At 40.2% G+C, this 13,740-nt stretch overlaps 1 long non-coding RNA gene across 3 annotated transcripts in view; it reads right to left on the reverse strand.

Annotated features, from left to right (window-relative positions):
* The window catches only part of LOC103376950 (uncharacterized), a 44,666-nt gene that overhangs the window by 14,407 nt on the left and 16,519 nt on the right, over positions 1 to 13,740 (reverse strand). The window lies entirely within an intron of this gene.

Raw genomic sequence — 13,740 nt, forward strand, 5'->3', positions numbered from 1 at the left:
AGTTTGACATTAACACACAAAAACATTCCTGACTTGAGTGAACTACCTGCTTGACGTGAATGTTTTTTGCAAATGCAGGGGAAAAGAGCGAGCGAGAGAGAGAGAGAGAGAGAGAGAGAGAGAGAGAGAGGTGCAGTTTTGGACAGAACGAGTTAAGATCAGTGCTTCAGGCTAAGCAGGTTGCTATGCACTGAAATGCTAATAAGCTTCCCGGCTCTCGGTGCAGGTCGTCTAGCCTGTGCCGACTCGTCTTGACACTTCACACACATGCTGTCTTCCACCATTTTTAATCATTTTGATAGGCATCGTTGGGATGCCATCCATTTAATTTGAAAGGGTTGAAGCCACCCAAACATTTGCACCATCTTTAAACTGGGGGGGGGCTGTCCGCACATGTCGGCTGCTTTGTGACTCAACGTGGAGAAGAGCAGCTGAGTAAAACGCTGTTTAGGTTATAAGGCCAGCACTTGTAAATCCTGGGACAGATCGCTGTCAAAGGTGAGTAAATAAATAAATAAATAAATGAAAAATTGAAAAAAAATCTATATATTAATTAATTAATTAATCAATTTGAGTCTCAGTTGATCAACAGTAATCATATATACATTATGACCAGAATCAATGATTCAAACATATACAACTTAAATGATCATATTGTCAAATATTTACATATTTTAATTTATATTTAATAATGACTTAATGAATCTGTTTTTAGCCCAAATCTGAAATCTGCCACTAGGTAATTTTTCTTTCAAATATGTTTATAATTCTGGCCAAGTAGCATGCACAATGCTTGTAGAGAGCAGATCTCCAGCTTTACATTAACTCTGCGGCTGACAGTATGCAGTCCACGGGCTGCTGGTTTAAGGACACCGATTTAAAGCATTATAATTGAAAATAAAATCATCAATTTTACTGAATAAAATCCCAGGGGTAGAATAACATCAATAAAGAAGCCTGAAACCTAAATTATAAGGTAAAATAATTCTGACATTTGTTATATTATTTTACAGACCAAAAATATACGAGCAATATGAGGTGAATTGAGTTAAATAAGGGGAAATAAAACACAGTCTCTAAATCTAATTGAAAAAATATTCTTGTTTTTGAGATACTGCTGGAGAACATGTAGTCTCTGACAGAGTTTAACAGCCACTGTCCTACTTTATATATCATATAATTCTCCCAGAAAAATCTCAGAGCCTGCAGCCAACGGAGTGTGGTCAGGAATGAACCCTTGCCATGTTGTATGATTCATAGGGAAGAAATAACATATTTTATTGGAGTCTGAGAGATTTATTTACTAGCAAGGTGCTGGATGTGTAAGGGAGGGGATCACTGGGGATTTTAACATCCAATTTGCTGTTGTACTCCTCTATAAACATCAGTCAGAAGAAATGGGACAAATTCTACACAAAGTAATCACAAACAAACCATTACATTGCATTTTGGTAATTGTCAGGAGACGCTCCAGTGGACGACTATCCACTTAGACATCCCCACTTGCCTTTTGGGCTTTTCTGCCTTTGACTCTGTGTGTTAGATGATATTACCGTGACTCTCAAGATAAAGATATCATACATTATTGGTTTAGACTGGCAAAGAAAAAGAGAAGGAGAGACCAGGAAAAACAGCGTGGGCGAGAGACAGACGTATGTAGGGAGCAATGTACAAATATATCTCCTCTCGGAGAACGGCGCGAGTTTCTTCTGTGTAAGGCAGCTGGAGCTCTCCCTGAAAACCACAGTGAAGCCCACAACATGTCTGCATGTTAGTTTCTCACAGTGACTGATGCACGTTTTTACCCTCTCTGTCTGCTCCCAGTGCAGCGTGCACACTAAACCACCATTTAACTCCAGTGTAATATAGTTGAACGCTCTATATTGGCTAGACACAGGAGCAGGGTTGTTGTGTTTACCTTCATCAACAAAAACCAACAAAGGAAAAACACAGTTGCAGTCGTGGTCATGAACCAGGATGTTACTAAGAGCTGGACAGGAGGAATTGACATAATTATTAATTAGTCAATGTTACTGAATGGAAAAATCTGTCCTTGTTTTTCTCCCCAGAGCTTAATCGGACGCAGCCAAGATGAAGCTAAACTAAACAATACCAGGCAGTTAATCTCCACGACCATACAGTTCAGATGTTGATAATGTCCACGGCTCTTAAATAAGCGAGCGGGCACAGGTTTTTTAGATTTTCTCGTTTGCTGTTGTTTGCGGTCTTTAAGTGGTGTTTTATTAAAGCCAGTCATCTTCCATAGAGCCCTAATGCATTTACCTATCCTGATGCTAATGATAGCCTCAGAACACATTATTCAGCATTAGTTTCATTTCCCTTTGAGCCTCAAATGGCGACAAACGGTCTTGTAGCCATTAGAGCTTTAACGTGTACGAGGCACGCCACCCGCAGTCCATCTGTCAATGTGGCCCAAATGGAAATGGAACTATTTATCTATTTATCAGGAGCCCAAGAACTAAAGAGAATAAATCAGCTCACTCTGTGCAGGAAAGATTGAGATATATCACTTAGCGCAGCCACGTGAGGAGAAGAAATAAGTGCCAAAACATAAACATGTAGAAGTTTACGCCTGCAGGAATTCTTTTTTTCCCGGACAAAAAGCAGTTTTTGTCTTTGTAATTCATACATTTATGAGACTACAGAAATCTATACATATTAATGGAGATAATATTAATAGAAAGTATCTTCTGTGCATGGACAAAATGTTCTTGTTCAGTATGTTAATGTCATTGTTTTTAGGAGCAGCATAAGTTGAAAGAATATGTTGGAAAAGTTTATGTAAAGTGGACACATGTGGATGTAAGTCAGACAGACACAGTGGGAACGGCCATATTACTGTACTTACCCTGCCATCTACTGGCTCACATCATTCTAGGCCGTGCAGCCGCCCCTCCCTCCGTGATGAGCACACACCATCTCCCTCTCTTTCTTTTTCTCATGCACCCGTGGCTCTCTTTTCTGTCTCGCTTTTTGTTTTCATGCATCTCTCCTTCTATTTACCTTCCACTTTGTTGCTAATTTTAACTCTCTTTGTCCCTGGGTTGCGTGTGTCTGCACGGAGGAGCGACCGTCTGCCCTCCATGTCCACTTTACAAAGAGAGAAAGCCCGGGCTACAGTGTTGGAGGGAACAGAAGACGACTGTTATCAAAAAATAAGCACGGTGTTTGAAAGGGATTTTAATTGAGGCATTCGTTATATTTGAAAAGGTGAAGTCCTGCGGGTACAGAGGAAGCGGAGTGCCGACCTCATTCATACCCTCAGACATTCATAAAGAATGGCATCTTTTGACTTTCCTTTTTAAAACGGCGCAACCTCAAATGGCCTAAATATAAAGAAGAGAAGGCAGATACTGTAATTCCCTGCACCTTGGGGGGGCGCCACCAGAGTGCAGGACAGTAGGATACAGCTGAGGACTCCAATTAACAATGGGAGAGGGTCCGGCCACCATCAATGAGAGTGTGTGTGTGGGGGTGGCAATGGGGTGGGTTCTTCCTACCAGCCCCTGAAGGGTATGTCATATTTATTTATCTCTTTCTTCTTCCCCTTTCTCCCTAATTAATTTTCGCTTCTTCCTCCACTTCCTCATTCTGTCTGTTTGGTAATCAAATAATTATTAATGAAAAGACGTGATAACAGACCGTTTATGTACGCGTTGTTTTTCTAACGCTCAACTAGGTGAAAAGGTCGGCACGTATGTTGCTTTTAAGAAAGGTCAGCATTTACATATGGGCTTCAACAGAGACAGACGGCAGCTGATGACGACTTTACTGTACAAGTGTAAGTCAAAAGGAGAGCAGAGGCGTCGTATGTTTGTTGTTTTTCTTCTTTCTTTCTCTACCCAAAAACTGAACTTCATTTCAGTTCCAAGACGCAGCAAAGAAGCCAGTTGTGACGTGGTCAGAGAGACAAAGACAGAGACCGTCGTCAGCTTTTAGCCGTAAACACCTCCATCCTGTCATTCGCCGTCTTATGTGGTTTCACGGTGACTCTGTGATGAACTCTCCCTGCGATACAGTAAAATGTTTTATCCCTGTGCTTTGGGAGATACCTGCAGGCACCGCTCTGTGTAAGCACCCTTGATGATTTATGCAGTGTCACTGAATCCAAGGCGGAATCCTTGATGATGAGGTTATCTGACTGTGTTGAAAGCAGCGTGCCCTAATGAAGGTGTTTGTTATTTGTGTCTGAGTATCTGCACAGCATCGTCTTTTTGGCCACCGTTGATAGGAATGAGGCAACGCTCCAGCTGTGAGGAGAAAGCCTGATGTCAGCCACATGAAAGTCTGAATCTTTAGGATTTGCCTAGATCCAAAGCCCTAATCTCTGCTCGTGTGTAGGAACTGATGCAAAGGGTGTTGCTTCTAATCCCCCCGCAAAATTGTTTCGCTTCCAACCTGACATTCAGTGTTGGATGAGACGGGACATGTTCAGCTTCACCACTTAGTTCTAAGTGGAACACTGTCAAGCAGGAGGTGAATATAATAATAATGACAATTAGATTATAAGATCTGCAGAGGTTAAGTAGTCCTGAGGGTAAAACATGTGCAAACATATTTCTAATAAAAAAAAGAGGACATATAAGGATGCACTTATAGATGAAGTCCTTATAGATACAATGACTTAGCAAGTAGAACATACTGTATGACTGATCCTTGAAAATGACTACTGTAAATCAAAGACTGTTATATATGGCTGAGATTGTAAATAAAATATGTTTTTTCTTTTGTATTCAAACAACATATTTAATGATTACTGTATTTTTCGGACTATAACTCGCTCCGGAGTATAAGTTGCACCACTGCCCTCTAGTGGCACTCAGTGTGCAATATTTTCAGTGGTACAGGAGTAGCACATACTGGGACACAAGCCTAGAGTGCCCTCTAGCGGCTGTCAGTGTAAAAAGCAAAAAGCAACTTATAGTCTGGAAAATATAGTAAAGAAACTATGAGCCTCATATATAATAAGCATGTATGTGTGTGTGTATGTATGTATGTATAGAGCTTTGCCCAAACAAAACCAAAAGAAAAAAAAAACATGTATTATGTAACATTAATACTAATGTACTTTAAGGAACTGACCTTTCCTCCAAAACTCAAGTTTTCAAACCTCGATCCATACATATTAAAAAATGGCAGCTATAAAGTATACAGTAGGGCATGGGTTTCTGACCGGTCCAGTCCAGATCTATTTCCTGATTAAAATATTTGTTTCAGACGAAGAGGAATATGCCGACCACAGACATATAATGAAAATGAAAATCATTCTTACATGTCTTCAAAAATTAGTATCCTCCATTCTCAAATCATCACATCTGACAGGGCGGTTATGACTCAGTGGTTAACTTGCCTCTGGCCAAAGTTTTAGGACAGAATGAGAGGTTCTACTTTCGAAGTTAGTTCATGACTTGAATTTCATTTGTCAGTGAAAACTCTGAAGTCTCTTGATTGTATTATGTTTAAGAAATAGAGATTTGAGTGCAGTAAGTGAAAGAGATTTAGTACAATTACAAAAGCTGTTTTAAATACATGAACATACAGACTAAACCACAGAGTTCCTCAACAGTTGATTTGTGTCACAATGATGCAAACAGTGCCCACCGATCAAAGCTTAAGTCCATCAAATATACAGAAATCACTCTTCATCACTCTTATGAGGTTTTTTTTTTTAATTTCCAGGATGAGGACAAATTATTTATTCACAAAGCATTTCATACACGGCCCCAAAAACCTAATCTGATTCCCTGTTATAATTGTATAACAAACATAAGGCATCGTACGGGGCTGAGCGGCGGCACTCATTTGCAGCAAAATCACATTTCTAATATCAGAGAGCATGTTCTGAGCAAGTGACCAAGTTGAGGTGTGATCTGTTATTTAGACAGGTTGGATGCACTTCCCCACAGCCTGAAATTTCCCCCGGGGGCTCTCTTCCATTTCTCACTGTCATGGATTTGAATCTTTCTACCACTGAACTCTTACAATTACTGAACATTTATCACCTGCCTTCCGCCTCTGCTGCCGAGATACAGTATGGAGACCAGAGATATGGGACAGACTGGTGGAGTGGAGAATACCAAGTATGTAGAGCTGGCAACACATTTTTCCTTCCTCACTTTCTTGGATCCCCACGTGCATGCTCATGCAGGTGCTGCTGTGTTTGCAGAGGTTACTCTCCTGCTTTTAGTTATTTGGTTAAAGATATGTGTAATTTCCATATTTTCATGTTTAAATTCTGTGTAAAACATGAATCTATTTTGTTAAAAAAAAGCATTCCTACCCATCTATACTGACACATCGTCCAGTACAAGTGCACGTTATTTTTATCATATAGATATTCATTTTTTTGAACAGACTCCTGCCCATTAATAAAGTGGTGATTCTCTCCCTGCAGCGTTCCCACTCCTGCCCTGCAGTCCTTTGTGCTACTCGTACACATCTGTAGAAGTCTCTTAACTCTGACCCAGAAAGCATAAATATATGATAATCTCATCACCTGTCCATATATACAGGTGTCACAGTGGGGCTTGATTTGCACAAGGGCAGGAGTTTTTCCTGTGGCGGTGACTGAAGTCACAGCGTTATTATCAGGCCAAATGTATTCACGATAGCAGAGGTCCCGGCGCCTTGGGCGTTGTTATATAATACCAGTCCTCTTTATCAAATTTAACAGTTTATTGGAAACAACTTGTACACATGATTCAGGCACAGCGGCTATAAGAAAAGGCTCTGTCAATCCCTTTAACATACCCTGCAAAAAAAAAAAAGAAAAACAACATCGCACCTATGTGTATAATCACAGGTGTTGTCCTGCCCTCGGTGCGCTAAGTCTCTTCTTTGAGTCATATTTCAGGCCAAGACCTCTTTCTCCCGACATCAGTGCAATATCAGAAGTTTGACAAGTAACAAATATAAGATGTTAAAATTGCTATTATGAATACACCTGTGAATACATACAAATACACGAGTGAGTAAAGACAATAATATATCGCAAATATTTGAAAAGTGACCAGTTCATAAATTTAAAAGAGCAATTATATATATAATTTATTATACATATATAATTGATTATTATTTTTATTTATAAGTATTTATTTGTTATTTAATATATTTATTTTTATATTAAATCTCGGGTGCACATACAAGTGTATGGTGGTATAACTCGGGTTTCGACTCACTGGTACTGTCTATGTTTTAGGATCATCACTCCATGACTCCGAGTTTTTGTTTGTTTTTTTTTATACCTGACATTATAATAAAATAAAACAGCTTCAAAACTTTTTTTTTTTTTTTTGCTGTTGACTGTCTAGTGTCCAACACATCAACTCTGCTGTCACAATATCCTACAACAAGAGATCCTCCTCCCTGTTTAAGATCTCCTGTGGGGACGGTAAATAGAAACCATCGGTTGGCCAGCTAATGATTTAAAGTGACGGTCAGAGGTCGTACATGGGCTATTAATGATGCCTTTTAACAGAAGACACACACGCGATCCGTCCAATCGAAGGGAGCTGAGAAGTCACCTGGGGCCTCCAGGAGAAGATGGGTCTGGTTAGGGTTAGGCTGAGGAAGAGCAGCATCTGAACTCTGATGTCAGTCTGCATGCATATGTGTGTGTGTGTGTGCGTGCAAGCGTGTACAAGCATTGGACCGATCATCTATCATCATCATCTTAAAGTATCTATGCATTATGTTTAAAATGTTTTACAAACTCCATTTAGAGTTTTTTAATTATTATTATTATTATCTTGTGATTCTAAGGAAAATGTTTAAATTCAGTTGTTTTAGTTCGAAAACGTAGTCGTAGTTACAGCTACTGCCTTTGCTCCGTCTAACAGAAGTGCACAGGTGGGATGAACATTACACCGTTTATTTGATTTACTACAGCTGCAGGCATGTTTGTGCAAAAGTCTGGGATTATTGAAGTTAAGACCTGTCTGTGGTCAATCTGTCTGTTGTTGTCCAATAAACTGCTATGGCTTCGCTTAGGAACAGGCATTATACAAATAACGTTGAAACACTTACTGTACTACTAATACTACTTCAGTATTTACACATAAAGGGCCATCACCCTGCTTTGATAAGTTAGTGTGATGAATACTCTAAAGGCCACACCAGGATTAAACTGCAGAAATGAAAGGGTTTTTGGGGGTTTTTTTGTCTCAAGACATTAGTTCAATTCTGGTTTGTAGTTGTCTGCCGTTGAAAAGCTCAGTGTTTGGGTCCAAGACCAGTGGTGACATACAGTATGTCCTCATAGAAGTAACAGGAAAAAAATTATAAGTGCCAAGCCCAAGGGTTACATTTATGAGGCTGAGTCATCAGTCCTCAGATTCTAAGTCATCATAAGCTCTAAATTCCAGTACTACGGCCCCAGTAATTGTAAATCATAGCAAAAAACAAAGAGGTGGAGTGTGTAATGTGATGTACTGTATAAATATCATCAACAAATGTACCTTATTTTGATTTCTCACAATTTGAATTTGATTTTTCTTTTATAATTTCCATAAATAATAGACTGCATCTAAACTTTTTTTTTTTTACCTGAGTGAACGCTAACAAAAAAAGAAAACTCAGCTTCAGCCCTAACGGCAACTGTAGCCTCTGGAAAATGCAGTTAACATTCTACCCTGCTTATACTCTTTGCATAAATGCCATATCCAAAACACTGAGTCTTTAATGTGCTCATGTGCCAGAGCTGATTTCTTTTTTTTATTATTACCATGTTCAGTATGTGCAGGGCTTTAATATTTATTAATCCTTTCAGCCGGCTCCATCTTCAACAGGGGTTTAGTCATGATGGAGGTTATCGCCACCAAAAGGAATCATTTTTAAGCATGACTGGCCCAAGACCTCTGTCGTATGATAACACTTCCTTTTTCTTCCCCCATTTTGGATTTTCACTTGTGTAATATCATACTCCCGTTCTGTGACTGAGGCTTCCATCAGTTCTATCCTGGAAGTTAATTACGGGAGCCAAGCTGTTGAGGGGTTCAGGAGAAGCTTTTCTGCCTGAATACTGGATACACACCAAGTCTGGCATCGCCACTGAGCATTGTCTGCTGTGATAAAATATGGACGGAAGTGCTGCTAGGCAAATCGTTTATCAGCCAGGTTTAGTATGCACATGTTAAAATGAAAGACTGGGCTATCTGCATAGGTTGTGTGAGCTTAGTTTAGTGTAGCCAACGCCGTTTGTTGTGTATAAATGGCGTGCTGGCTGTTGCCCCTGTGGGACGTGATCAATCACACACTCCCTGCTTTGCTCTCTCAGCTATGGGCAAATCCATTCAAAATATTCAGACTAGCGTTTCAGCCTCACCTTAACTGCATGCTTTGTTGCTTTGTACTTTCTGGGCCTTTGTTTTGGAAATCGCTATTGGAATTTAAAAAAAAAAAAAAAAGATTTTCATCTCACTTATTCCAGAATTTCAATAACAAACAAGTCCGTACTTTAGAACCCACGGCCCGCAGAGTTGAGCCATTTAGCATTCAAAACACTTACGCCATGTTATTGTGGCTAGGAGAGACAGATATTTCTTCCACCTCAACAAGCCATTATGCAGAACATGATCGGGCCTGTTTGCTCCGTCGCAAAGTGGCCTCTAAAATAACTCAGTTTAGTCTCCCAGCTCACAATTTGCTCTAATGAGCCAGTTCTGGCTGTCAGCCGCTGAGAGGAGTTAGCTCACACGACTGTCAGTCTGTGGTGAGGAGAACGAGACGGTGAATGAAAAAGGAGATGGAAGGAGGGAGGAACAGAAGGAGGTCTGAGGTGGTGAAGAAAGGTCAGGCAGAGATTACACAGGCAGTCACCAGAGCTCCAGGCAGGCGAGACAAGAAAGGATGAGAATTCCTATTTCAAACTGCTTGTGGTGGCAACGTAAACTTAGTATCAAACGAAAACTTTTTTTTTTTGGGGGGTGGGGGGTAAATTGTGTCTCATGTATCACGAGTAAATGTCATCTAAATACGCCGTTGTCACAGATGAGCAGGTGAAAGACAAAGCCGAGAAGTAGTGCAGAATCTCCATATCACTTTAAACTCACTTTGACATATCTTAATGACTTAATCACTGACCGAAACAATGTCATTCTCATAAAAACCTAAATTTCCGGTAATTTTTGTCAAATTACTGCGGGGACCATTAGTACATGGCTATTAACAAGTAATCACAAGAGGTGCGATAATGAAGAATGCCCTTCATTTTTGCAGAGGGCAAGGTAGACGCCGGTGTCCGGCCCTCATCTTCAGAGGAAAATATGAAGGGAACTTAGGTGTTTGATGATGCGTTTAATTCACACAGGAATACATTAATATGATAGTCAGTGGAGCGGCAAAGCCCCCAAGTAAGGTTCTCTCATTAGTATGTTTCTCTATTTCTTTTTTTAATTATTCAACAAAAAAACCAGGAGCCACATGACAGATGTATCGGCTGTGTCAAGAAGGAATGATTTGAATTTGAATTGTGCATAAAACGCTGTAATTACCAGGCCTCGTTTGTGTATCTGAACAAAATGTTTGCCTCTAACGGGCGTCAACGCTGCAGTGTGTGAGAGTCAAATCATGGGGTGTGTTATTTTTTCACATAATAGTTCTCACCACATAATAAAAAAATATATGATGTTCCACATATAGGTGTCAGAGAAATGTAATATGGCCAGGCATCCGCCACACCCTTGGATCGCTCGACTTCAAAAGCATACCATTTTAAGTGAGCAGCGCATTTGTACCGGCTTAATACTCAAACAAGTCATTCCCAGTTCACCTTGATGGGCCATTATCTTACTTTGCTACTGTCACAACTGGTTAGAGACGCTTTCATCAGGCTTACGAGGTGAACACCCAGGCTTAAACACTGGCCTATTGTTCTCTGGGTTCTGCTAACAGTAGCTAAACGCAGGAACGCGTGGATTTATAGATGAGGTTTTTAAAATGACTGACTTTTTATTTGTAAGCATCCATGCATTTTGAAGCACCTTCACTAAGAAGTGGTGTTAAATTTGAGTATTTAAAATTGTAACTATTGAAGGGAACTCCTGAAGGATAAATAATCCAGCTACAGACTCTTTCTCTCTGAACAGACTATTCTTGCAAGAATTCTAGAAGTACTGCAGTCGGTTCTCGTGGACCTACTCTGGATTCAATTTCCTCTTTGGATGGACTCTGGTCTAACACTTCACAGGTTTTCTTCGGGATTTCAGCCAGAGCTGTCAGTTTCATCCACATTCATGCCACTCCGCAGATATACTTCAACACCTCAACACTTCAACACAAGATTCACATTTCCAGATCTGCCAAACCATAGCAGTAGTATCTGAGATTGTACAGTGGGGACAGTGTTCTTTGGGTCAGATGCATTTCCCTTCCTTAGCTTCAACATCTACATCGCCTTTTCTTTTCCTGTGACACACCTCCAACCAAATGTTATCTAGATATTCAACTCATAAACTTTGCTTTAGAACATTAGATGCCATTAGTTTGTGCTTCAACCCATATGTTAAGAAATGTTGAAAACTCAAAATGTTGAAAATGTTGAAAACTCAACTCTATCCCTGATCCTTATAGGAAACAGTCTGTTCCATTCTGTGTGCTGCTGTTTCTTTAAAAACGTGAGGCACTGATCGTCATTATCATTTATTCTATTCACACAATTAAACAGTCTTTGTTCTATGTCTTTGACTTAAGGTTAACACCAGCCAGTGTAGAAGTCAGGTAAAAATCACCGCGGCCAGTTAATCACACCTGAACACATACCGCTGTAATGTGATCATTTTGAACTGATGATTAATGAAAGTGTCAAATACGTCTTCCTATTGGAGCACTGCATTAACGTGATACCTGACTGTCAAAATGCGCGCCGCGGTGACTCTTTGCCTTCGCTGCAATCATCTTGTAACTCGTCTACATTTTTCTCTCATGTTTTTAAGGCAGCTGCGCTGCGGTAGAAGTGAATTCTGGGAAACCCGGCAAACATCAAAATACAGGTGCAAGGTCAAGAGGATAAGTGACGCACCTTGTGGGCATGTGGGGCAACATGCAAGATAGTTGTGTGTCAGTGATTGTTGAGTCAATTAATTTTTTTTTTTTTAAACTTGGCAAAAGATCAATTGTTCCAGTAAGGTGATCCCATTTCCAAGCTGCAGCATATTGAGACAATAACCTATGACAGTATTAATCACTAGCACAACAGCAGGCTAATTCCCACATGTAATTAGTCTATATTTTAATTCATTGAAAAACCAGCACTTTTTCCTAAGTTGCTTAATTATGTACTTGCACTTAATTATAGACGCCGCCCCCTCCCCTGGTTTGTTTTCAGCGCCACAGATGGAAAAACATATTTATTTTAGGGAGGAAGAGATAAAATAAAAACTCCACCTGGGAAAGGAACAGGAGGTCTCTGCTGAGTTGTGCTGCGTCTGGTAGGAATTTACTGGATTAGCTCAGTCACAAAATGTGAGATGAACCACACTGTCAGTCACCCTCGGGGCAAAGCGAGAGAGGAAGAGCTGTCAATCAAAGCGGGTCTTCAATAGTCCCATTCACATTGCTTCATGGAATCAGTCTCCTGCTGTCTGCTCTTTGACATTTAACGCACAGGGGCCACAAGGATGGAAACGGAAAAAAAAAAAAAAACACATCTTCAGATCCTCCCTCTTTTTGTTCCCCCTGTCTGTCCTCTGTCTTTTTTTTTGCAAAGGCTGATACATGTGTTTAAAGTAATGATGCTGTTCATTTATTGTGAAATGCTGCAATAACTGCAAGCCAAAAAAGTGGCTGCATCTGTTCAGTGAAGCAACCAGAAGAAATGGAACGGTGGAATGGAAATGGAATTTCTTTATTTGATTCTCACTAAAAAGAAAAGAATGAAAATATCCAGTTAAAAAGCTAGGAGGGCTGCAGACCCCCCCGATCTGATGTCTAGTGTTCGGTCTTTTTGGACAGTGTATGGGAAGTGGATCTTCGGTTTGTGACAAGGACAAAACTGTCATTTTGAGGTTTAGGTAACACCGATTAACATTTTTCTACATTTTCTGGAACAAATGATTAATTGACCACTAAAAATAACCCTGGGATTAATGGACTGTGAAATTGCCATTAGTTGCACCACTAAAAGTAGCAGCCACATACCTCAACATAGGTTTAAACCTCTTGTTACCGTCTGCTTTTGTTGGTGGTGCGTCACCAAGTCCACAAAAATACAGTTTCTACGGCTGTAAATGCATTTTACAGGGAAGAATAAAGTAATTCTGATCCTGATCCCATTAATCTCTTTAAGACTGGAATTAAAATGAGAACAATCTTCACAAAACTAATCTACAGGACAGATTATGTGGTGGTCCTTTTTTTTTTTTTTTTTTTTTAATTTTTCTTTTCTCTCCTCTTGTTTGTATTCCACAGCAGCCGCCTGGCTCCGAGTGAGGTATACAGAGTCATTGCTCTTTTGGCTCCAGTCCTGACATCTCGTGCCCTCAAGTGTGGACTCCTTAGCCACGATCTGATCAGCATCTTTATAGTTTATCAGCCTTGGGGTTCAATTTTGGCTTGGATGCTTTTACAAATGAACGCAATCACTGGTGAGCCTTCGCATCCTGATTGCATTGAGAGAAGCGGGTGGAGGAAAGTTTAGTGGATTACCGTGCCACTTGAGGATGGAGCACAAACACATCGAGGCAGCCGCAGAGGGGGCGGGCTCGCGCTCCTCTCTCATCACAC

The sequence above is a fragment of the Cynoglossus semilaevis genome, chromosome 3, assembly GCF_000523025.1.
Source record: "Cynoglossus semilaevis isolate Cse_v1.0 chromosome 3, Cse_v1.0, whole genome shotgun sequence".
NCBI lineage: Eukaryota > Metazoa > Chordata > Actinopteri > Pleuronectiformes > Cynoglossidae > Cynoglossus > Cynoglossus semilaevis.